General features: G+C 42.1%; 1 protein-coding gene across 6 annotated transcripts in view; it reads right to left on the bottom strand.

The window, feature by feature from the left end:
- DSE (dermatan sulfate epimerase) overlaps nt 1–25,558 on the bottom strand; it is a 135,275-nt gene that overhangs the window by 42,835 nt on the left and 66,882 nt on the right. For 2 of the 6 annotated variants that reach the window (XM_029223727.1, XM_029223729.1), the window contains exon 1: nt 23,293–23,572. The exons of the other annotated variants lie outside the window; for them this stretch is intronic. The gene's annotated coding sequence lies outside the window, so the exon portion shown is untranslated. Of the gene's footprint in view, nt 1–23,292; nt 23,573–25,558 lie in introns of those variants that run through there. 6 annotated transcript variants of the gene reach the window in all.

Below are 25,558 nucleotides of genomic sequence, written 5' to 3'. Positions count from 1 at the left end.
TTTTTTTTTTTTTTTTTTTTTTTTTGCGGTACGCGGGCCTCTCACTCTTGCAGCCTCTCCCGTTGCGGAGCACAGGCTCCAGACGCGCAGGCTCAGCGGCCATGGCTCACGGGCCCAGCCGCTCCGCAGCATGTGGGATCTTCCCAGACCGGGGCATGAACCTGTGTCCCCTGCATCGGCAGGCAGACTCTCAACCACTGCGCCACCAGGGAAGCCCTGTTTGTATCATCTTTAATTTCTTTCATCCGTGTCTTATAGTTTTCTGCATACAGGTCTTTTGCCTCCTTAGGTAGGTTTATTCCTAGGTATTTTATTCTTTTTGTTGCAATGGTAAACGAGAGTGTTTCCTTAATTTCTCTTTCAGATTTTTCATCATTAGTGTATAGGAATGCAAGAGATTTCTGTGCATTAATTAATTTGGTATCCTGCTACTTTACCAAATTCATTGATGAGCTCTAGTAGTTTTCTGGTAGCATCTTTAGGATTCTCTATGTATAGTATCACGTCATCTGCAAACAGTGACAGCTTTACTTTTCCGATATGGATTCCTTTTATTTCTTTTTCTACTCTGACTGCTGTGGCTAAAACTTCCAAAACTATGTTGAAAAATAGTGGTGAGAGTGGACAACCTTGTCTTGTTCCTGATCTTAGTAGAAATGGTTTCAGTTTTTCACCATTGAGAATGATGTTAGCTGTGGGTTTGTCATATATGGCCTTTATTATGTTGAGGTAAGTTCCCTCTATGCCTACTTTCTGGAGAGTTTTTATCATAAATGGGTGTTGAATTTTGTTGAGAGTTTTTTCTGCATCTGTTGAGATGATCATATGGTTTTTCTCCTTCAATTTGTTAATATGGTTTATCACATTTATTGATTTGTGTATTATTCACTAGGTTTTCAAAAAAAAATGAAAGAGGTAAACAAATTAAACTTAACTAAAGTCTAACACAAACTTGCTTTAGCCTGATAACCGAAAGGGAGACCTATTTCCCATCTACCATCTTAAATCTGTCTAGGAAATTTCATCAAAAAGCCCCTATATCCAGGCTTTGGGTTTGGGTTTCCCCTTTAACCTTCTACCTTTGGCATTCTGTATATCCTCTCTGTAAAGAGAAGAGCTAAAATTAGGTGGACAAAGCAAATGACAGAGGAATAATCTCCAAAATATACAAGCAGCTCATGCAGCTCAATATCAAAAAAAACAAACAACCCAATCAAAAAATGGGCAGAAGACCTAAATAGACATCTCTCCAAAGAAGACACACAGATGGCCAAGAAACACATGAAAAGATGCTCAACATCGCTAATCATTAGAGAAATGCAAATCAAAATCACAATGAGGTATCACCTCACACCAGTCAGAATGGCCATCATCAAAAAAATCTACAAACAATAAATGCTGGAGAGGGTGTGGAGAAAAGGGAACCCTCTTGCACTCTTGGTGGGAATGTAAAGTGATACAGCCGCTATGGAGAACAGTATGGAGGATCCTTAAAAAACTAAAAACAGAACTGCCATATGACCCAGCAATCCCACTACTGGGCATATACCCTGAGAAAACCATAATTCAAAAGGAGTCATGTACCACAATGTTCACTGCAACACTGTTTACAAGAGCCAGGACATGGAAGCAACCTAAATGTCCATCGACAGATGAATGGATAAATAAGATATACTACATATATACAATGGAATATTACTCAGCCATAAAAAGGAATGAAATTGGGTCATTTGTAGTGATGTGGATAAACCTAGAGCCTGTCACACAGAGTGAAGTAAGTCAGAAAGAGAAAAACAAATACTGTATATTAACGCATATATATGGAATCTAGAAAAATGGTACTGATGAACCTATTTGCAGGGCAGGTAAAAAGACACAGACGTAGAGAACGGACTTGTGGACACAGGGGGAAGGGTAGGGTGGGATGAACTGAGAGAGTAGCATTGACATATATACACAACTATGTGTAGTGGGAAGCTGCTGTATAGCACAGGGAGCTCAGCTTGGTGCTCTGTGATGACCTAGAGGGGTGGGATGGTGGTGGGGAGAGTCGGGGGGGGTTGGGGGGGGAGGCGGGGGGGATTGAGGGGGATGGGAAGGCAGCTCAAGAGGGAGGGGGTATATGTATACGTATAGCTGATTCATTTTGTCGTACAGCAGAAACTAGCACAACATTGTAAAGCAAATACACTCCAATAAAAAAAAATAGGTGGACAGGTTTTATGCTAATTTTATGTACTTATTTCAATGTACATTAGAAAAAACTATAACTATCACATCAAACCTGAGATTTCAACAGATAAATTTCCTGTTTAAAATACATTTAAGTTTAAAAATAATTTAAAAAGAAAAGTAAATGGATAAAGCAAAAACCGTTGAAGGTGGTGCCTGAATGACTAAAGTTTGGAAGATGCTGAAAATGGTGAGTGAAACAACGGCCATTAAAGGCTAATGAGTTTACCAAAATGACCAACCCTGACTCTCTGGCTCCCCCTACCACAACACACACACACACACACACACACACACACACACACACACACACACACACACCCCTTGCACAAATTAAGTCTGTACTTTCAGATGTCTGCAGATGATCTCTCAAGCCATTCTCTCCCTAGTTCATTGTCCTGCAAACACGGCAGAGTGCTGCCACCTCCCTTAAAACTTTAAGCTGCCCTTGGCCCAGTTCAAGAGCACGGAACTCTCAATATGGCAAAATCGTGAGCTCCCCTCAGCAGCTGCCTAAGAGTACACAGTTTACCCATAATTCAATTCTCAGGATGGTTCTGAATGACCCTATTAAGGCCTCATTTCCCCTAACAGTCTTCCTCTTCTCTTCTCCACTAGTTTTTCTAATCCAGTTTTCCTTCTTATTTTTTGGTCTCACTCTACACAGCTTAGAGAGCAAAACATTCCTAAATTTTGACCTAATCAATGAATACAGTATAGTTGAGATAATTCAGATAGCAATTTAATCATTTCTCTGCTTGCATGCCCTACATATATCTGCAACAGCTCAACTGGCATTATGCTAAGGCCAAGCCAAATAATGCAAAAAGGACTTAACAAACTGACCGAATTCCAATTATCTTAAGTAGGTCCTCACAAAGCAACAATAAGCCTAAAGTTGTTTTGCTTTAATTCTGGTTCCAACAAGCCACTGCAGCTATTATGATTGCTGACACACAGAGAAATTTTGTGTGAAACGCTCTTCACGTATTTGATCTTTCCCTTTACAAAAACTCAATGTGGTAAAGCAGTATTAAGAGTTAATCTAACAACATCTTAGCGTAAACTTCAGAGGCAGAAAAACAACCTCAATCTCCCAAACCCTAAACCAAGGTTCTTTCCTTTAGCCAAATTGTTAACATTCAACAACATTAAAGGTTCCATTTTTGTCATCCTTACACAAAGAAAGCACAGAAAGAGTATGCTGAGAAGGATCAAGAACTGAAAGCTATACGAGTACATCGAGTTTCAAAAATGAAATGGGTTTCCAAACAGTCTGGGCGATTTATAAATGAAACATACAGTAGTACAAAAGTTCTTTCAATTCCTCTGGCTTTAGAAATATACAAAGTATAAGGATAGAGGAAATCACCCTATAGAAAGTAAACCATGTCCCAAATTAAGATGGATTAAAAAGCCCCTTATAATATGCGCCAAGTCTAAGGAGCACAGCATTATGATTAACGTTATGGGCGTGGAGTTGCGCAGGCATGAGTATCAGTCCCAGCTCTGCTGTCTACTAGCTTTGATCAACTGAGTCCTGCTCTCGGAACCCCCGTCCTCTCATCCGTAAAATGGTCCCAACTTCCTGAGGCAAAATAAATATTATGTGATGCACTTAGCATAGAACCTGACATGAAAGGCTTCATAAATACTTGTCATTTTTAATAAAAGGGAAGAAGTTTCAGACATGCAAGATGATACTCACCTACCCGTAAAATATTTTATTTGAAAGAAACTAAATATTATAGTAAAAGAATAAGAACTAAAGGTATCCACTGACTAGGGCAAGGTCACGCCACGTGTTAGAGACTTAGCTGAAACTAGAACACAAGGCTCCTGACCCTTTAAGGCATCATTCACAGTAAGCTCCACACTCACTAGACAGGAAAGCATATGACCCTTGAAATTTTTCAAGAATTTGTTGGGGGTTTTACCCCCAAAGAAAAGCATAAACATTAAATAAACTATTATCTGAATCTGATTGCCTTCCAAGGCCAGTTATTTATTCTTGGTGTACAAAAGGTGACCGCTGCTTACTGTATTCTTTGGAAAGAAAGGCCCAGTGATACAGTAAGTGCTGGGAAAAACAATCTCTGGCTGGGGAGCTGTTTCCTAGGAACAAGTTGATATTATGGAAGGAGTACATGAGGACTTGGAGGACATCTGCTGCCATTGCCAGAGATGATGATTTAAACTCAGTCCAGGCTCTGGTCTTGGGTCAGTCTATGTCATCAGCATCTCAGCTGATCACCCTAGGAGATGCTATCTGATGTTAATGAAACTAAAACCCTCCTCCCTCCACATATATAAAACCAGAATGTCAGTGCACTCATTTATGAGAAATACAACTATCAAGCAGATTAGGAAATATTTTCTGGCTTCATCAGAAAAATACAAAGGAAGTAAAATTATTAGACAATTGCCTGGTGTACAAGGAATCAGAACAAAGGCAGTGGGAAGGGCCCTGGGCCTGGAGCAACTCAACGAGTAGAGATCACCACCATAGCTGCCCTTGAAAGGAGTCTGTGTTGTCAGCATGTCACAAATGCCCCTGGGACATCATTAAAAATCAATGTCTAGGGGCTTCCCTGGTGGCGCAGCGGTTGAGAGTCCGTCTGCCGATGCAGGGGACACGGGTTCGTGCCCCGGTCTGGAAAGATCCCACATGCCGCGGAGTGGCTGGGCCCGTGAGCCATGGCCACTGAGCCTGCGTGTCCGGAGCCTGTGCTCCGCAATGAGAGAGGCCACAACAGTGAGAGGCCCGTGTACCACAAAAAAAAAAAAAAAATTGAATTGTAGTGAATATTTAGGAAAGAAGAGCAAAATGTATGCCCCCCACAGCTCCTGCCACCACCTCCACCAAGCCCAGCCCAACACCAGCTGTTATGGTTTGCCCAACCCAATGGATAGGCCCAGTAGTTAATAATATGACTAGGACAGCTAACCCTTCCACACTAGATCTGGATGTGCCCTTATCCATGAAGGGCTGAAACAGCCCAGCAGACCAGACAACTGAACACCCCTGACACTGTACCCTCTGCCCTGGAAAATGAGCAGACCCTGCAGGAGTTAGCAACTACAACTCCTCCCTCGTCATGCTTCCAGACTAGTGGAGTACTGAATTTTGCCTGCAAAAAGGCTCAAAGACAAAATGAAATGGTTATACTTTATAAGACAAGCTATGAGTAAATTCTAGTTTATCTAGCAGTCTAACAATTGCATATCTTCTGAATGGTACTTTTTGTTACAATTTTAATCAATTTTCTTAATGATGACATCGGACGATAATATCCTATTTTCTGAATTTTTTACTCATATTATTTTCAGGCTAATTTAATGAGTGTATTTCTTTTTTGGTATTCTGAATCTTTTAAAAAGCAGTAACTTATGCGTATTAAGTTTTCCACTGCATTGTTTTCCAGAATTGGAATATCAGTTCCCTATCGATATTGGGGGTAAGAGTTTCTTACAAATATTAATTAACTCAACTATGTATTGAGAAGCCATTAAATCCAGGAACTATATACTAGGCATGAGGATACAAAATGAAAATTCTTCCTTAGCCCAAAGCAATTTATTTAACTTATTGTACCTGGCCCCAAAAGACAGTTAGCAATCTTTTAATTTTTTTTTTCCAAAATTTTTCTAAATAGTGAGTAATCAAAGATTTTTCTAGAAGAGTCTGAAAAATCAGCTCTGGCTTTCTCAGCAATCGCTTTAACCATGAAAACACTCTTTTCTGGCATTACTGACTAAAAATATAAAGCATGAAAAGATGAATAAAGATAATGAAGCCAAGAGCTAAATATAACCTTATACAGTTTCTATAACAGTTAAACTAAACCATGAAATGCCCATGAAAACTAAAGTAAAATTTTTCTTCCTGCCATAGATTCATGAGGGCAGACCAGTGAGGTAGTTAGGAGTGCTGGCTTGGGGGTCAGAGTGGCTTTTTTCACGACTGTATGACTTTGGACAAGCTAACTCTCTAAACCTACTCCCTTACTTAAAATGAAGATAGAAATGATATTCGTCTCACAGACTGCTTGGGGGATTAAATGACATAACACCTATAAAGTACTTAACGCTTTCTGGTAAGTGTTCCCCCAAATGCTGGTTCTCATCATTCACCTCTGAACCTGATTAGCAATTGAGGGCACAAGCTGGAGCCAGACTTCCAGAGTTTGAAACCCGGCACCACCACATTCTTAGCTATGTTCCTGTTTCCTCCTCTGTAAAACGGATAAAATAATACCTGCCTCACAGGGTTTCTGTGATCTTAAATTAGCTTCAAGTATTAAAAGGGTTCCTGGGATTTAGAAATAGTTCAATAAATGCTAGCGGTTGTCATCACCTTGTCAACAAGAACACCAAAGTCAGTCCACATAAGAGGAAGTGTGCCATGACACTACGAGGAAGTGCTCACGAACTATCACTCACAGAAAGTTATTTTTAAAATAGGTACAATGCACCGGGTACTCAAAACCTTGCAGAATCTTCAAGAGCTTCAAGATTTCAATCTCTATTCGTTGGCTGTTTTAAACTATAACCTGATTTTAACAGCTTTTTGAGTCCTTCTAATGAATCACTGAGCCCAACAGTGGTCTTGGGGACTCCCTGACTTCCTTTTAGTTCAGTCATCTAAATTCCTGTTCGAATTCTGAGAGTCTCGTCATAACTCTTTGTCCCATTAGACAAGAAAATGTCGTGATACTTTTCACCAAATCTTTTTCTTTACTCAACTTCTATTATTTTTCCAACTTCAACCCAGAAAAATGACTCTGTCCAAGGATGTTGCTGTTAAAGCAAAGGACACAGCAGGATACACTGGACTCAGAAACTGCTTAAAAGCTTTAGATATTGTCTAAAAATGAAATACATGATGTTAGGCAAAAAGCTTAAAAGCCTTTCATTGGAAAGTAATTTGCTGGCATTAAACATACAATTCCAGTTCATTTGATTAAAATTAAACTTTCATTTATTGGATGGGTACATATGGAGTGACGCTTTTATCACAACACACAAGCTCTATTTTCATTTCTCACTTATATTCAAGCATTCTTCCATTTTTTAATCTTCAAATACTCACCAATGATAAATTTCACTTTCTTTGTTGTTGCCTTTCACATTCTCAAACATTTTTATGTGTACTTTTGTTGACTCTCATTTTTGTCTCAGATCATAGTTCTTTGGAATCAAAATCCCTGAGCACTTTCCAAATGTCCTCCTATGGATCATAATCAAAACTCAGAATACCACAGACCCGGTTTGTGAAACAATGATGCAGAGATGTAATTAACCCAAAGATGCAGGCACTGCCTCCTCAGACTTCCCCATCTCAGTTTCAGTTACTGGCAACCAATCAGGCCCAAACTACCCCTCCTTCCCTTCCCGCCTCTGTCTCCATATTCAATCCATCAGCAAATTATGTTGGCTCCATTCTCAAAATACATCCGGAATCCAGCTACTTTTGCCACCACCATAACAGCCTAAGCCACATCATGTCTTGCCCAAATTATTGCAATAGCTTCCAAACTAGTCTCCCTGCCTTCACCCTCATCTCCAGTAGACATTCTCAACATGGGAACCAGAGCCATCATGTTCAACCGTAACTCAGATTATGTCACCACTCTGTTTAAAACCCTCCAGTGTTTCTCCATCTCATTCAGAGTCAGCACCAAAGTACTGACAATAGCTCTCAAGTCATTACATGGCCTGACTGTGTTATCTCTGCCTTCACATCCTACAGCTCTCCCCACTCTTCCCCCATTCTCGCCAGGTGGCCTCTTTGCTATTCTTATACACACGGGGTGTGCTCCCTCCTCAGCACCTGTGTGCTTGTTCTTTCGCCTGGCATGCTTCCCCCAGACATCCACATAGCTCGCTCCCTCACCTCCTTTACGTATTTGCTCAACTGCCACTTTCTCAGTGAGGCTGGACGTGACCATCTTATTTAAGTTACATTCTTACCACGCACGACCACCACCATTCCCTAACTCCCTCCGGGGTTTTATTTTTCTTCATGGCACTTACAACCCTTTAATCTACCACACAATTTACTTATTTCTTTTGTGTGCCTGGCTCCCCCTTCTAGAATGTAAGCTCCGTGAGGGCACTTTGCTTTCTGCTATATCCCCAACATCTAAGAGTGCCCAGCACTTAAGAAACAGAATATTTACTGAATAGATGAATTTCATGAATGTGTTAAGATGTAAACCTTTAAATACTCAGAGATAACTATACATATAGTTAGATAGCTATATAACTACATAAAAAGAAGCAATAAAAATCTTTTGTGGGGCTTCCCTGGTGGCTCAGTGGTTGAGAGTCCGCCTGCCGATGTGGGGGACACGGGTTCGTGCCTTGGTCTGGGAGGATCCCACATGCCGCGGAGCGGCTGGGCCCGTGAGCCATGACCGCTGGGCCTGCATGTCCGGAGCCTGTGCTCCGCAACGGGAGAGGCCACAACAGTGAGAGGTCCGTGTACCGCAAAAAAAAAAAAAAAAATCTTTTGTGTACCAAGATAAGCATTTTGGAGGTAAACTATACTACAATGCTTGAACCTTTGAAGGTTGCTGAGGGCGATTCTTACGGAGTTTACTGAGAGCTGCCCCCTGCCCAGTGCCCTCCCAACCCTTGCTTAGGCACAAAGCTCCATGCCCACCCTCGGCTGTGGCTGGCTCCTGCACCCCCAAGCCTGCCATGCCCTTGTCAATGTGCCTGGCCCACCTCTGACCACAGTCCACTCCCTGAGCATCCCTTGCTGTTTCCTAGCATTCCATGAGTGGTTTTCATGGGTTTTCTCAGGGTCTTTCCTAAATGCCACCTCAAAACTTTCAGCCCCTCTTGCACAGGATTAGACATCCCGTCCCTCCCCTCTCTCCTCAAGCCCAGACTGGCCAGGCCACCCTTTCTGCGGGATAACTATTTCGGTGCCAAGACTTTTACTGAGGTTCTTCTGTTTTCAAATTTCAAGTGATTCCCTTCAAGTCCCCACTTTCAACCACATTCCCAAAGATTATCATCATTATTTAACGGTTTGGTTTAAGCGCTTTATTAGTGCTACTATTTGGAAATTTTTAAAAAATCCTCTGTACTGCCAACGTTTCTTTTATGTAGAGATGTCAAAATAATAAGGATACTTTCCAATGAATTATTCTTTCTTTCATACCTACACTATTCCTATTATCTTGTGCTAAAAACTTCTTATGATGAGCTTTTATATATCTGTCTATAAAATGTTACTAGTCGAGAAACAATTTTTAAGGAAAAGCTTCACTAGACTGCTGGAGACCATGCATGCTGTGCAGAACAAGACAATAATTTCTGAACTGATGGTCACAGATCCACAGGCCAAAAACCATGCTCCTGCCAGAAACACCCCAATTCAGGGCCTGAAATGCCAGATATTTAATATTTGTGTCTGTGTCTATATTCAAGGTCATGAACGTTTAACTTGGTGTCTATATCTGCTCATGGCCAGATTTTACCTAGCTATTTCTTTTGGTCAAACCTGACGGAGTTCTCTTCATCCATGCTGGAGAAAAGTCCTTTTCTACTAATCTTATGTCTTAGACTTTCTTCTCATGTCTTGTCCTAAATGAACATGGTGATGAGATGACCACCTGTCAGGTGACTCCTGAGTTAAATGGGGCAAGGGACGGTGCAGAGATCACTTGAGATGCTTCCAAATTAAAGATTTTGTGAAGCAACTTTGACTCTTTCAGTGATACATCCTCTGTTGTGCTCTCCCATGGAGACCGAATGCCGTTCTCCCCAAGCCATAAGCAAGATGGGAGCTAGCCTCTTCCATTCCTGGGGCCACCTTAGTTCTCTCAGTGACTCGCCAGAGGTGACTCTCCTGGCACTTTCATCACTTGCAATCACCATCTGTCTCTGTACTCTTTTTAATCTTCACAGGTCATTTTTATTGTTTGGCGATATTTCTAACTCCCTCAGTGATTCGGGAACCTCAATCATATTTGTCCTTTCTACCTCGATCCCTACTATAAACCTGGGAGGCATCAACTTCTATCTGACATCACTCAGATGCATATCTACCCACTTATTCATTTCCAGCTAACTTCTCAGTAAAATCTTTACTGTGATACTTTAGATTTTTGCCTCTTTCCAAAAGCATTCTATTCTTCCTCTATCACCTATACTTTGGGACGGTGACATATCATCCACATTTACAGAGAAAACTGAAATTATCCAGTGCAAGTATAATGTCCCTAAACTTCTCTTAATGTCTTTATCTCTAATCCTAAATGGAAAGAAGTCACAGAAAGTCCATGTTGAAAAGAAAGAAGAGGGCTTCCCTGGTGGCACAGTGGTTGAGAGTCTGCCTGCCGATGCAGGGGACACAGGTTCGTGCCCCGGTCCGGGAAGATCCCACATGCCGCGGAGCGGCTGGGCCCGTGAGCCATGGCCGCTGAGCCTGCGCGTCAGGAGCCTGTGCTCCGCAACGGGAGAGGCCACAGCAGTGTGAGGCCCGTGTGCCGCAAAAAAAAAAAAAGATGTAACTTGAAATCTGTAATGGGTTGAATTGGGTCCTGCAAAAATTCATATGTTGGAGTTATAATACCCAATACACCAAAATGTGACCTTATTTGCCAACAGGGTCATTGCAGATATAACTAAGATATAATAATTATAATTAAGATGAAATCTTATTGGAGTAGGATGGGCTCCTAATCCGACTGTTATCTTTATGAAAAGGGGAAATTTGGAGACAGAAACACATACACAGGGAGAGTGCCATGTCAAGATAAAGCTAGAGATCAGGGTGAAGCATCTACAAGCCAAGAAATACCAAAGATCGACAGAAGCCACCAGAAGCTGGGAGAGAGGCATGGAATGGATTCTCCTTCATGGCCTTGGAAGGAACCAATCCTGCTGACAAGTTGCTTTTGGACTTCTAGCCTCCAGAACTGTGAGACAATAAATTTCTGTTGTGTAAGTCACCCAGTTTGAGGCACTTTGTTACAGCAGCCCTAACAAACTATACATAGTCCTAGCTCTACAGTTTTCTCATTTCTAAAGAAGGGATCGTAATTCTTATTATATCTACACCAAAGGCTGCTATAAACAATAAACACATATAGTGCTTACCAAGTCCTAGGAACTATGCTAAGTACTTCATATGGGTTAACTCATTTAATCTTCACCACAGTGCCATAATACAGATACTAGTATCATCCCCTTTTCACAGCTGAGGAAACTGAGGCACAGACATAATAAGTAAGGTCACACAGAAAGTGAAGGAGCCAAGATATAAACCTAGGCAGTCTGCTAATATTACCCATGATATAACTATCTTTGTAAACCATAAAGTTCCTCCCAAATTAATCACCATCATCATATCACTTTCTTATTCAAGAGCCTCTATACACACAGCAAAATGAACAATTTTCTCCTCCAAGAGCTTCCACAGTCTAGTTCTGGCCCACCTTTTCAACATTATCATTCATTTCCTCCCTACACAAACTCTCCCTTCACACTTAGCTATTCATCCTTGCTTGAGCACAACTCATATTTTTGTCCTTGATTCCCTCTGTTACTCTCTCTGGGGGCTCCCTCTACGGGCTCCACTTCAACTGCATACCTTTCTCAAAGAACACAGTGCTATGTATGAGGCTTTCCCTAGCAACTCCATCCGTAAGTGGTCTCCCCTATGGCCCCATATATGCATTGCTCAATACTCTTTGGGAATTCAGGGATGATGTCAACCAAGAAAGTGCTTATGCCATCGTATAACATGGCAAAAGAAAGAAAATATTAACACAAACCACTAAAGAAAAAGGAAGTAAGGGAATTCCCTGGTGGTCCAGTGGTTAGGGCTCCGTGTTTCCATGGCAGGGGGCATGGGTTCGATCCCTGGTCTGGGAACTCATATCCCACAAGACAAAAAATCAAAGAAAGAAAAAGGAGGTAAGTTTGCATGAGAATTACAAAGTACTACTTAAATTTACAGAAGTTAATACTTCCGGCTGAGTTGAAGAAGGAAGGATGCACTGAGGAGGTGGTATCTGAATTGGGCCCTAAAAAGGAGTCAATATGCATACTGAGTTACTTGAAGGTACTTGTTATCTTCTTTTCCCACATTTATTGTCAGTCCTCTTTGGCTCCAAAAGGGATTTGAGGCAGATCTCACCTGCTCAAGTATAAGCTGGTAGAAGGCAGGGGTCTGAGTCTTCTTTGTCTTTCCTATGGTGCCATGCACCAATGATTACATGCAACACAGGCCTTCAAAAATATTTATGGAAAAGAATGAAAGAGTATACAAAGAAGGTAAGGACGAAAGGAGAGAGAATGTCATAAAAGGAGACAAGTGAATTCCCATGATTTTTCTAAGAAGTTCTCCTTGACCTGGCAGCCACCCCATTCCTTTGCTCACTCCTCTTCCTGTGCCTTTGCTTAGCTGGCGGGCTCTGCTTGCAATGCTTTCTCCCCTCCCCTTTCTGGCATAAAATCCTCTGAGGCCCAATTCACTCTCCCCTTCCTAGCTGAGTATTCTCTGCCCACGTAAGCCTCACAGACATCTTCCTTCCTGCAATCCTGCTGCATGCATTTGTCTCTGTTCAACACTTAATTGTTCTCATAAAGTTTCATATTTAGTTATCCTCCAACCAGATTTTATAGCTCCTGAAGGCTGGAAACCATGTCATATTTCTTTTGCATGCCGCCCCTCTTTGCCTCCACCCAGACGTCCCCTCAAACACAGAAGTACCTGGCAAGTACTTGCTGAATGACTAAATCCTTTCAGTATTTCTATTGCTAAAGTAGAACGTTCTTTCATCTGACTTTCCAGGTTCAAAAGTACATTGAAAAAAGTTATATATCAAAGCATTCATTTCTGATAACACAGATTTATCTTTTCTAAAACTTGCAATCACTGAAACAAACTTCAGTGGCTTCACCAAGAAAAAAGGATGTAAACACACAAAGAAGGGTCTGTTACATAACTACCCTAATACTTCTAGCTCCACTCAACTTCTTTAGGCACAGAATTTATCATTTTATGGCAATTTAGTAGTATAAATACTGCCAACAGATTTCTTCCCCAAGAAAGGGATACTGAAAGTGGTCCAACTTATCCTAAAACTTGCCAGATTAAATTTCACAAGTAGAGGTGAAACAATTTTTAAAGTTCCCACAGCAGATACTCAAATACCATTTGTTAATTTGAATTTTATACAGAATAACTCTATGCAAGTCACAGTAAATCTAAAAACTGTAATGGTGAAAATCTTAGAACCCTAGCAGAGCATGTGGTAAACAAGATGAATCTAATCTGAACAATACTGGTCTCCTTAGAAAAAAAGGTGGATCTTAAAATTTGACACTAGAATTTAAGAAAGGATAAATTGAACTATTGCATAAAAGTAACAGATCGATTCTTATCTTGCTCTCTACTCCTCCTGGGTTCTCATTAGAGCCAACAGGCTCTAACTTGTAAAAGACTTACATTAAAGACAGAGGAAGAAAAGAAATTAACCTCACAACTAAAGGAGACACTTTTACCTAAGTTAACTCTGCAGGCTTTTCAGTGATTCCAAGAACCAGTTTCCTCTGAGAAAGGTAATTGTGAAAAACATTTCAAAATTGCTTTAAAACTATGGGCTGTGAAACTAAGTAGAAACATTTAATTCCAGTTGCCAAAGACACTGACATTGTTGGGCTCCACTTCTTGACATCCCCCAAACCCACTGACCCAATATTGGCTAAGTGTGCATTTTCCAATACCTTTTGCAGCATCGCTATGAGCCTGCTTTTAAGATGATTACATCTTAAGTCCTATCTAATTTTCTTACTGAGAAAAAACACAACTGGTCTGACACCACAAATTAATTCTACTAGATCACAGTATGTCAAAGGGACAAAGGAGCCAACTGAAATAGTACCCAAATTGTTTGAATTTGGACCCAAATTCAGTCCAAAGCTGAAACAATGTGAGCAACAAAATAAATAAAATAGTTCTGGATTACAACCCAAAGTATAAAACAATATCCATGAGTCCATACTGGTATAAAAATGACTGAATAAATAAATACATGAGGGAGAAAAAACAAATCTTTTGTGCATAAGAATTCCAAATGTTCGGTGTAGATACCCTGCTCTTTCGGAAGTGGAGCATGACCTCCCCCTCCTTAAGTGTGGACTGTGTCTTCCTCCCAAAGAGGACAGTATGGACAAGGGGGAAAAGAATAACCTCACAGTAAGAAACCTGACAAACGCTATTTCAGCCGGGTGATCAAGGTCAACATCAGCCATGATAAGTCATATTTATGATCTGTACCCTTGATATGATGTGATGAAAATGGCACTTTACTTTTATGCTCTTCCTCCCCCAAACCTAAAACCCCAGTATTATAATGAGAAAAATACTAGACAAATCCCACTCGAGAGACATTTTACATATATATATATATATATATATATATATATATATTTTTTTTTTTTTTTGGTACGCGGGCGTCTCACTGCTGTGGCCTCTCCCGTTGTGGAGCACAGGCTCCGGACGCGCAGGCTCAGGGGCCATGGCTCACGGGCCTAGCCGCTCCGCGGCATGTGGGATCTTCCCAGACCGGGGCACGAACTCGTGTCTCCTGCATCGGCAGGCGGACTCTCAACCACTGCGCCACCAGGGAAGCCCTCGAGAGACATAATAAAAATGCCTGACCAGTCCTTAAAATTGTCAAGGTCTTCAAACCCAAGGAAAGTCTGAGAAACTTTCACAGAAAATAGGAGCCTGAGGAGACATGCTATTGTAACTAAATATAATGTGGTGTCCTGGGTGAGATCCTGGAACAGAAATGGGATATTAGGTAAAAGATAAGAAAATTTGAATATAATTTAGTTTTGGTTTGGGGATTTTTTTAACACTTCCTTATTTTCTGCCACTGCAAGATGCTCCAGAATCACCTTGTATATTTCCTGCCCAGTCCTAGAATCAGCCATTTCTCTAAGGAGCCCTGGTTACTTTTTTGAAGAATGATTTTAAAAACCAAGAACTGAGCGCTAGGTGTGCTCATTACCACCAGGGTATCATTGCTGCTTGTCCTTTGCAGCTGACAGAGTGAGGAAATACATGCGTGTATGCTAAACCATGTATATATAATACATGTATCTATAAACAATTCTAAATTTAACCATCTCTACTGATACTAAGCTAAACATGAGTTCACACTTAGTCTCCAGCTCTAATCCATGACAAGGATCATTCTGGCCTCCTCCCCTTCCTCTTCTGTAAACTACTTCACTGTAGAAAAACTGGCTCACTATAGAAAAAATTTTTTCTGTTTCTTTAATTTTGTATCTATATGAGATGCTGGATGTTCACGAAATTCATTTCATGATGTAAGTCAAATCATTATGCTGTATACCTTTAACTTTTATACAGTGCTGTATGTCAATTATATCTCAATAAAACTGGAGAGGGAAAAAAAAAATTCTACTAGAGAGTCTATCTTCCTGAACAAAAATGAAGCAAAGTTCACATTGTTTCTATAAATGCTATTATTATTTTTAACCAAAATAATGCTATAAGAAGTTTGGAATATGAGAGAAGTTTCCAGACTCTTTCTGATATGGGCAACCTCTATGTTTTGACCACATGGCTAATGAATGCCCCATACATTCAGGTGACCACTGTTGCCAGTCTAGTTCTACTAGAAAAACTGGGGCAGGGAAAAGTAAAATATATTGCTGCAAGTCCAAATGGAACACCATAGTCTGATGTCAAGACCTTTTTAAAGATTTTCTAAAATAAAAAAGAAATGTGGAGAAAAGTGACCTGTTTGGGGAGAAAACAGAACAGATTAAGCATAGAGGAGAGGAGTTTTCAGACACTGTAATGTGTATCTGTATGAAAGGCTGAAGCAGTCTTATATAGAATCAATATTTAACCAGTTAGCAAATACTTTGCTCTAATAAATAAAAATGCTAAGTAGAAACTATAAAGACAACTCGCATTTCAAACAATGAAACTGACCATTTCTTCTACATTCATATAATTAAGTCATTTTTAACTTCTAAGATTTTCAAATCCAGATGAGCAGAGGTCATAAAATTAGAACCCCAGAAGATAAATGCTAACATCCCTTCTGGACAACCTCACTTAAACCTCTCTAAACAGAGAAGAACTCAAAGGCCTCCTCCATAAATCCATTCTAAAGGTTAAAACATTCAGAAAAACTTCCCTGTATTTAGCATAAATCCCTCTTGATGCCTGCTCTACGGCGATTTCCTCTTCTTTTTCTTCAGGGAAGATGGAAAACAGCTGTTCAACATTCCCTTTCAGTCTCCTTTTTCCTTCCTGCCAGGCCCATTCCCCCCCCCTGGGAGCAGTGTAAACACTGCAGGTGATTCCTAAATCCAGCTGGCCCCTGCCCGATTATCCACGGGTCTGGTGAGCCTGGCCCCATCCATACCTCCTAGGATGATATCATTCAACTGCCAAGGCCCCAAGAAGAGCTCTTAACCAGAATTTGTGGAATTCCAGAAATCCATTACTTATAGTCTGTCCTCAGATATAGCCAAACAACAAAAAGAGCACTGTGTCAAGAAGAAAAGCTGACAGTCACAACTGTAAAGAAGGTAAGCGGTGTGATCCTGCAGCCAGGCCACCTTTACTACTGCTCTACCTGGTGTCAGGGTGTTGAGTGCACCTTGGCGTGAAACATTTTTAAACTACTTGATGATTTTTATCATGCAATTCTTGAGTTTCTTGTCACTGACACACCTTTCTGGGTGTAAGCTAACTTTAGAAATGCTATAACCCTTTCAATACTTCAATGTAAAGGACTACTCTAAATGAAGGTGTCAATTTGTAGTCTGTTATTTCTTTACATGAGTAATCTCTACCAGATTCACAACATAATCTACAGATTACTACATTTTACACTAAGACTTATATAACCAACCTAATGTTGTTATCTCCCACTTCAGGAATTGCTAACAAATATCTCCATTTTTCTTGCAATAGCAATTAGACTCCCACAGTAAAGCCAGTATATTGCCTGTGTACTTCATCAATAAAAATATTACAGACCCACAAGCTTGGTGAGCCCATTTCCTTTACAAGTTCTTTTTAAGAGTTATGAAATGCTGACTCAACTTTGTTGTGGTAGAACATCTGCACACATTAAATGCCTATTGCTTAGTAGCTAAGTTTGTTACACATGAGAAAAACGTAAAATCCTTGATTTAATCAACAAATTCACAACCCTATGGCATCTATGTATGCAATGAATATTTCAAATGGAAAAATTTAAATGACAGCTTTTTAAATGAGTGTGGACCTACTCAATTTCTTCTGAAAGATCATGTACACTAATTTAAACACACACAAGGAATTTTACTATGATTATCCTACTATTTTCCACATTTACTGGGGAGAAGAGAGGCACTATTAATTCCATAAATAATACCAAAAAATGTTTCTGGCATGCAGACACATACATACACTCAGTTGCAAACTCTCTCTGACTCTGTCTAGGACAAAGCAGATGGGCACAACCTACAATGGATACGTCACATATGTGTAATTGAGAGTTAACTGCATACATGTCTTTTGCTATATTTTTAAAAACAGGACTATACTTACCTAATGGTTATAACTATTCTCACATATAAAATGCCAAAACAAATCATGCTTATTATCAGGATGTTTATAGCTTCTACGTATTACTAAAGAGGCAAATTCTGTTCTTTCAGAAATTACCTACTAACATTTGATGACAACACTTACCAAGATCACGTGTATGGAACACCCCAAGGGAGTCGAAACAAATAGAAGGAAATTCAGCGGTAATCTTAAAGCACATCAAAATTCATAGTGTTATTCGGAATTAAGAACTGAACTCCATTCAAGAAATACACAGATGGCCTCAACAATCTTTTCTTCTCTTCCCAAAGTAAAATCATTCCCTTTTATTTTCTGTGATATTCAACAGATTCTCTGAATATTCTACCTCCTGCAGGTTTATACTCTTCTGGGCATCTGACAGAGGATCTGAAATCCACACCCTCAACAGGCTGGAGCTTGCTGAGACAAGCAGAAGGAAGCAACACAATTGGTAAAGCACCCAAAAACCTGAAGCCAGCTAATGAGAGCTGAGCAATGAGCCTAGGGTTTTGTGGGAATTAGAAGGGGCCCCAGGATGGAATCCTGACGAGGATGAGAAGAGATAGGCAGAGTGAGTGGAGAGAGCTGTGGGAAGAGGGTCTGTAAATAGCCAGTTTACGGAAGACTGGGAAGCACATAAGCATTCCAGGGAGCTGACAGTTCAGGGACAGTAATGAGTAGTAAGCGGGATAATAAATTAGATCTGTAGGAAAATGAATAAGAGTCTTTAACAACATGAATGTGGAGTCATAAAGGAGAAAAGTAGAATTACATACGCCATTTAGGTTAATCTCATGTTTAAGGTAGACCACTAATTACTTGCAAATGAGAGACAACAGGTCTTCCCTGGCGGCGCAATGGTTGAGAATCTGCCTGCCAAAGCAGAGGACACGGGTTTCGAGCCCTGGTCCAGGAAGATCCCACGTGCCGCGGAGCAACTAAGCCCATGAGCCACAACTACTGAGCCTGTGCTCTAGAGCCAGCAAGCCGCAGCTACTGAAGCCCGCACGCCTAGAGCCCGTGCTCAGCAACAAAGAGAAGCCACTGCAATGAGAAGCCTGTGCACTGCAATAAACAGTTGCCCCCGCTCGCCACGACTAGAGAGAGCCCGCGCACAACAGGGAAGACCCAATGCAGCCAAAAATAAAATAAATTTTTTAAAAAACTGAGAGATAAGTCTCTTACTTCCATGGTATTTCCATTTCTACACCCCTAAAATGAGGATAAGACACCTGCTCTACATCACTCTCCATTTCCACTAGGCTAAAACATCAAAATATTAGAATTATTTGAAAAAATATTAAATTACTAGGCAGTTTTAAAATGCAAGCATTCACGTAGCTGTATGATCTATCAAGGACTCTTCCTTCAATTGTCTAAATGTATATGAATTCATAAGAGTTTATTAACGCTAGTTTCTCCTCTTAATCGCGTCCACAATACTTCCTAATTTTCTTTCCAGTATGCTTCTTCCCTGCAATATCTCTCCACCATCCCCTAACCAAACCACTCTTCCATATGCAACTAGAAGTTGTGAAACAATAAAGTTAGATGGGTCAGAACTTGGGACTACATTTATTAACTCACATATATAGAAAGATTTTCTTTAAAGAAAAATTGCTTCAATTAAAAATATTATCCACTTAATGCAAAGTTTGATTTTTAACATCTTTCTTGGAGTATGATTGCTTTACAATAGTGCGTTAGTTTCTGCTGTATAACGAAGTGAATCAGCTATACATATACATATATCCCCATATCCCCTCCTTCTTGCACCTCCCTCCCACCCTCCCTATCCCACCCCTCTAGGTGGTCACAAAGCACCAAGCTGATCTCCCTGTCCTATGCAGCTGCTTCCCACTAGCTATCTATTTTACATTTGGTAGTGTATAGGTGTCAATGCTACTCTTTCACTTTATCCCAGCTTACCCTTCCCCTCCCCGAGTCCTCAAGTCCATTCTCTACCTCTGCATCTTTATTCCTGTCCTGCCCCTAGGCTCATCAGAACTATATTTTTTTTGCAAAGTTTAATTTTTTAAATATAATTTCCTATTAGAGTTGGGCATTAGAGTTGGCAAGACTTTGAAATTCATCCATTTCTAATTATTGCTATCACCAAATAGAAGCATGGATCAGTGCCTCTGGAATCTAGGACTTTAATCTCTACTTCCATTCTACCCTTAATTAATCATATGAATTTTACTGGAAAATAATTTCTTTTTGGTACTCTGGGCTTACACGCTTGCCTAATTCCCATGCTGGCCACTGACTCAGGTTTAGAGGATTACATTGCATCATCCAAACACCTACTGGTAATTTGGTGACCACCAAAGAGTTTTATTCTCCAAATCACTGTAGGTGAAGATAATGTAATTCCAAGATGAGAAAACCCTAAGGCATTTTATAATATAGTAATAAGAACTGTCCTGCCCTCCGCTTGGACACATTATTTCAGAAGGGTTGCTGGACATGGAATCTCTGCCTTACCCACTCCTTCATAATAGTAAAGATCCAGCCCCTCTCAGTAAATGGAATAAAAGTATCCACTATAATGATGGAGTTCCCTGGACCAGACATTCTTGATCTCCTCAATATCCCAGGACAATAACAGTATTTTTTTTTTTAAATGGAGGAGGGTGAAAAAAGGATAAGAAAATGTGTTATGTCTAAGACTCAAACATGCTAATGATTTAAGTAATATTTAACACATGCTGCAAATACAAAATGCTAGTCCTTTAGTAGTTTCTTTACCCCTTTGGAACACGAAGGTTACTGATATATTAAAACCCAAATTTAAATGTATCTTTCTTTATTCCTCTCCATTCATTTGTTGAAATCATAATAGAGCGGATATCATGTAATTACTTTCATGAACATGTAATTTCTTTCATGCCTTAGTGTAATCCAAGGCAAGTAGAAATAAATACCAAAATATTCTGCTACAAATAATATTAAGAAATGTATAAACAAATTTTTTTTTGTTTAATTGCAGAATGCATTTTCATCTATGATCTTAAAACACTTTTTCAGAGATTAAAAAAAATCTTTATAATGAGGTATTGGGAAGGGCGGGGCAACATCTGTGAAGCTAAGAACTTTCCCTCCTGGATGGCCACCAGATTAAGGCAGTACTGTGGGATACTGGACCGGAAAACAAATATCATTGAAAACCTGTAATTAGCTAATTTGTGGAATAATTTTATAAACACTAAAGTAGATGCACACACAAATATTAGGTATTAGGATGGTCCTGACCTCATGTGGCAAACGTAGCTAACTTCTTACCCAGTGTCTTTCCATAAGCAGGCCCCCAACCTCAGATGGAGGAACTTTAAACAGCTTCTACCCAGCAGGACCAGGAAGGTGCTAATAATCTCCTCAGTGACAAAGGCCTAAATCGTATTCTGTGGCAAATTTCCCTCTTTATCCACATTTCTTTTTTTTGAGAATTCCATTTTACTTGGTAACTGTACTATCGATACTTCTTAACCTGAATGTAAAAATGTACTATGTAGGCCACTGTCTTTATTTAACGAAAACTAGATGACACTAATACTGACATCATATACCAATTAATGAAAAATGATGCTTCCCAAGCCCAAACTCTCAGGTGCCGCTTATTTATGGTTTCTCCCTTTCTATCTTAAGAGCTTGGGGAGAGCCAGGGCAGTTTCTTATATCCTTCTGTATGTCTCCTAAGTAAACAGCACTGTCTTGCACTTACTGCTGAACCCACACAGAGGGGTCACTAGATGATGGAGGCATCAAACTCAATATTTTCTCTTCTCCATTTATACTAGAACACATCTTACCTGCACACTTCATAAAAGGACACATATCTGTATGGGACCTTGTAGTACATGACACACAAATACTCAGATAATGCTGTATTTTATTTTTTCCATGCACATTACGAACAATTTGGGGATCTCATTTTAGAAGTAGTGTCAGAATATTCTGTAAATCATTGCACATAGGGACTTCCCTGGTGGTGCAGTGGTTAAGAATCCACCTGCCAATGCAGGGGACACGGGTTCGAGCCCTGGTCCAGGAAGATCCCACATGCTGCGGAGCAACTAAGCCCGGCCACCACAACTACTGAGCCTGCGCTCTAGGACCCGCAAGCCACAACTACTGAGCCCATGTGCCTAGAACCCGTGCTCTGCAACAAGAGAAGCCACCACAATGAGAAGCCCACGCACCGCGACGAAGAGTAGCCCCTGCTCGCAACTAGAGAAAGCCCGCGTGCAGCAACGAAGACCCAACACAACCAAAACTAAACTAAAGTAAAATAATAATAAAAAACATTGCACATAATATTTCATTTCATACGGGTTATCATTTATTGAGAAAATTTTAAAAACTGAAGAAAAGGAAATTCCTGAAAGGTTAAGTCTATAATGTGAAAAATAAAATACTCCAAAAAAACCCTGTTTTGAAACTATTTCTCAGTGAGAACGTCCCTTCTCAAATTTAATGTAACATTAACTAAACCATGACTAATGAAAAAACGTTTTAAAAAACTTTATAACACGGAGATTCCCAGAAATTAAAAGTGGCATTTCCTGATCTAAGGAATTCCAGGTAAATGAGGCTCACCTACATTTTTTTAAGCAATGGATTCGGTTTCAGCTCTAATGCCCGCCAGCCTAAGCAGAGGCTGATGCCTCAAATGAGCAATGAAAATGAGAAAGTTCTCGGGTCACAAACTTAGCTCAGATTCCAGCCGCGACAGATCTTGAGCCCATGTGGCATTGCTCACAGAGCTTCCCAGCCTGTGAGTCAAGCACGTCCCAGCCCCACCCTACCACCAGGGGCTGCCAGGGAGTGAGGTTTACCAACAATTTCTCCCAAGTGTCTGCGGAGCCGGGCGGCTCTGGAATCCAGCGCCTGGGGGAGGCTCGGGACGTGCCTGCCCAGCTTCCACAATCGCAGAGGCGGGCTGCCAGCGCCAGCATCGGCACCCACGACCACTACCACCCCAATTAACGGAGACATACAGGGAAAGGAGGGCGCGAAGCTGTGCCAGGCTACCGGTCAGAGGGAAGCCGGAGCCCCCCGGCCGTCCAGGAAATCGCTGCTGGGCCGGCCGGACCCGACGCACCGAAAGTGATCTGAGTTCTTATGGTGCGCCCGGCTCTGCGCTGGGCGCTCGAGGGCTGGGAAGGGACTAAAAGCTGCCCCGCCGCCGGGGAAACCCACGGCTCCGGCTTCACGCCTCGCGCGCCCTCCAGGAGCCCGGCGGAACCGGGCTCGGGCGCGCAGCTCGCGGCGCTCTGCGCCCGGCGGGGGACGTGGCTCTTCGCCTGCCTCCCGCCGGCGCCCGGCCACCCGCCCGAATCTCCGGAAGAAAGTTGCGCCGCGCGGGGCCCAGAGCGGCGCCCGCCGCGCGCCCCTGCCCACCACTCGCGCGCCCCTCCGCTTACCGCTCCCTGCCGCGGCTTCGTCCTCTCGGGCGTCGCCTCCCAGCTTGGGCCCAGGCTCCGGAAGCCCTTCCCGGCCCCCCTCACTCCAGGGCGCCCGGGCCCCTGGCGCCCTCGGAGCCGAGCCCTCAGCGCGCCCGCCGCGCCATGGGTGCGGGTGGGCGCCGCGCCACAGGATGCGCCGCTGCAGCCTCGGGCGGCGCTACTGCGAGCCGGGCCGGCGCGGGCGGGTGGGGTGTGGGCGAAAGGGGAGGAGGGGGGGACGCGGCGGGCGCTGAGGCTCAGCTGCAGGGAGGAGGAAACCGCAACGTCACCAGCGCCCCGGGAGGCGAGGACGGGGAGGGAGAAACGGGGACCCCTTCCCGCCGCCGGACCCCGACCTCCGGCCCGCCCCGCTTTCTCTTCCTCCTCCTCTCCCGGGACTCGCGACTCTCGGCCTTCCCCTCCACTCGGGCCCCGACTCCACGCACCCCTACCCTGCCAGGCCTCTTTGGCTTCAACTTGCTCTAGTTTCTAATGACCCCACGCGCTTCGGGTTCAACTCTAGAATCGCCCCCAAGCGAAGGGTACTTTTGGAGGCCCGAGGGGAGGAGCTGATGCTTCCATAGAGCTCCGGGAGAGGAAACCGTTTTCCTCCAACGTTGAGAACTTTACTACCGAGGCTGTTACCCACTCCCCTCGCCTTTTCCAAAATTGTTACCCCTCCGTTTCTCCCGAATTCAGTTTTACTCTCTTCTCAGACAGAAGGGTGGAAATCACCTATTTAGAAGCGGTCATCGCCTTAACCGTACTAACAAAATACAGTAAAGCCAAAAGCACTGAACCCTGCAAACTGAACGGATGTTAATCAAAGGTAAAGGGTCAGGAACAGAACATTTGATATATACAACGCACAAGAGGAAATTTAATTTACCTTATCTCCTAGGCCTGGGTGGACGAGGGAGAGAAAGAGAGAGAGACCGACTCCCTTCATCCGTCTGAGTTTTTCAGGTGGAGGATTTGCAACCTTAGTAGTCACAGCCCCTTTGGAGACGTTTCCTGCCTTCTCTTCCAGCAGCCATTGCACACAGCCTGATCCAACCTGGCCTCAGGAAAGTGGCAGACAAGACCAGGGCCGTCACCGCAGGGCTTCCTCAGCCTTGGCTTGTAATTAACCTGCCAGAGCTAGGCGGTACAGTGACAGATGTTCATCCATTCTTTAGCACTAGAGATGTTTTACCTGAGAGCAGTGCTTTTCTCCCTTGCTTCTCCCATGCTTTGTTTGAGTTCTGAAGGGCCACCTCCTTCCATTTTCCCGTCCTCAGAGTATCTCAAGACCTACAGAGCAGTTTCCCTCAGGCCACATTAGAAAGAAATGTGGATGTCGAGTTTTATGCTTCTTTTTTTCAGAAACTGCATTTGGAGAGAAATTCCTTACAAAATGGTCAAGAGGAAGTGGTTTTGTTAAAATATTTTAAATGTTCACTCAAGTAAACCACTAATTTGTGTAAACTTCCAGATGTTTTAGAGGTGGACTGTGGAGGAGATAAGGGGCTCTAGAACTTAAAACTAGTTTAATCTGGTTTAAATCCTCATTTTGCAATTTACTACGAGGGTCCTTGGAAAACTAACCTCAGAGCCTCCGTCTTCTCATCTGTAATGTAGAGATATAATACCTCCATCGAACAGTTATAGAGAAGATACAATAAAAATATCGAATATTTGAGTTACTACATGCCAGATACTGTGCTAAGAGATTTACATATATTAATTCAATTATTAGAGAAGATTCATTGTGAAAGTGTCTAGCTGTGGTATATAACCCATAAGTGTTAATTTACACTTACCTTCTCAAATTTGGAAGAGACCTTAGAAAAAGCGTCTGGTTTGATTTATTTAACCTCTAGATAAGTAGTCATCTAACTCAGTGGTTCTCCAACCTAGAACATTAAATCAGCAGGGGAGCTTTGATAAAATACTTTTTAATGGGGACCCCACACCAGACCAATAAATCAGAATCTCTAGGGCTAACATGTAAGCATCAGCATTTTAAAATCTCTTCCCAGGCGATCAGAATGTGCAACCAGGATTAAGAAATCTTCAAAGGAGGGCTTCCCTGGTGGCACAGTGGTTGAGAGTCCGCCTGCCGATACAGGGGACACGGGTTCGTGCCCTGTTCCGGGAAGATCCCGGATGCTGCGGAGCGGCTGGGCCCGTGAGCCATGGCCGCCGAGCCTGCGCGTCCGGAGCCTGTGCTCCGCAACGGGAGAGGCCGCAGCAGTGAGAGACC

The sequence above is a fragment of the Monodon monoceros genome, unplaced genomic scaffold (genome assembly GCF_005190385.1).
Source record: "Monodon monoceros isolate NGI ecotype Baffin Bay Population unplaced genomic scaffold, NGI_Narwhal_1 Super_Scaffold_15, whole genome shotgun sequence".
NCBI lineage: Eukaryota > Metazoa > Chordata > Mammalia > Artiodactyla > Monodontidae > Monodon > Monodon monoceros.
The sequence above is the reverse complement of the archived record's forward strand: the minus strand, read 5'-3'. Positions and strand labels throughout refer to the sequence as shown.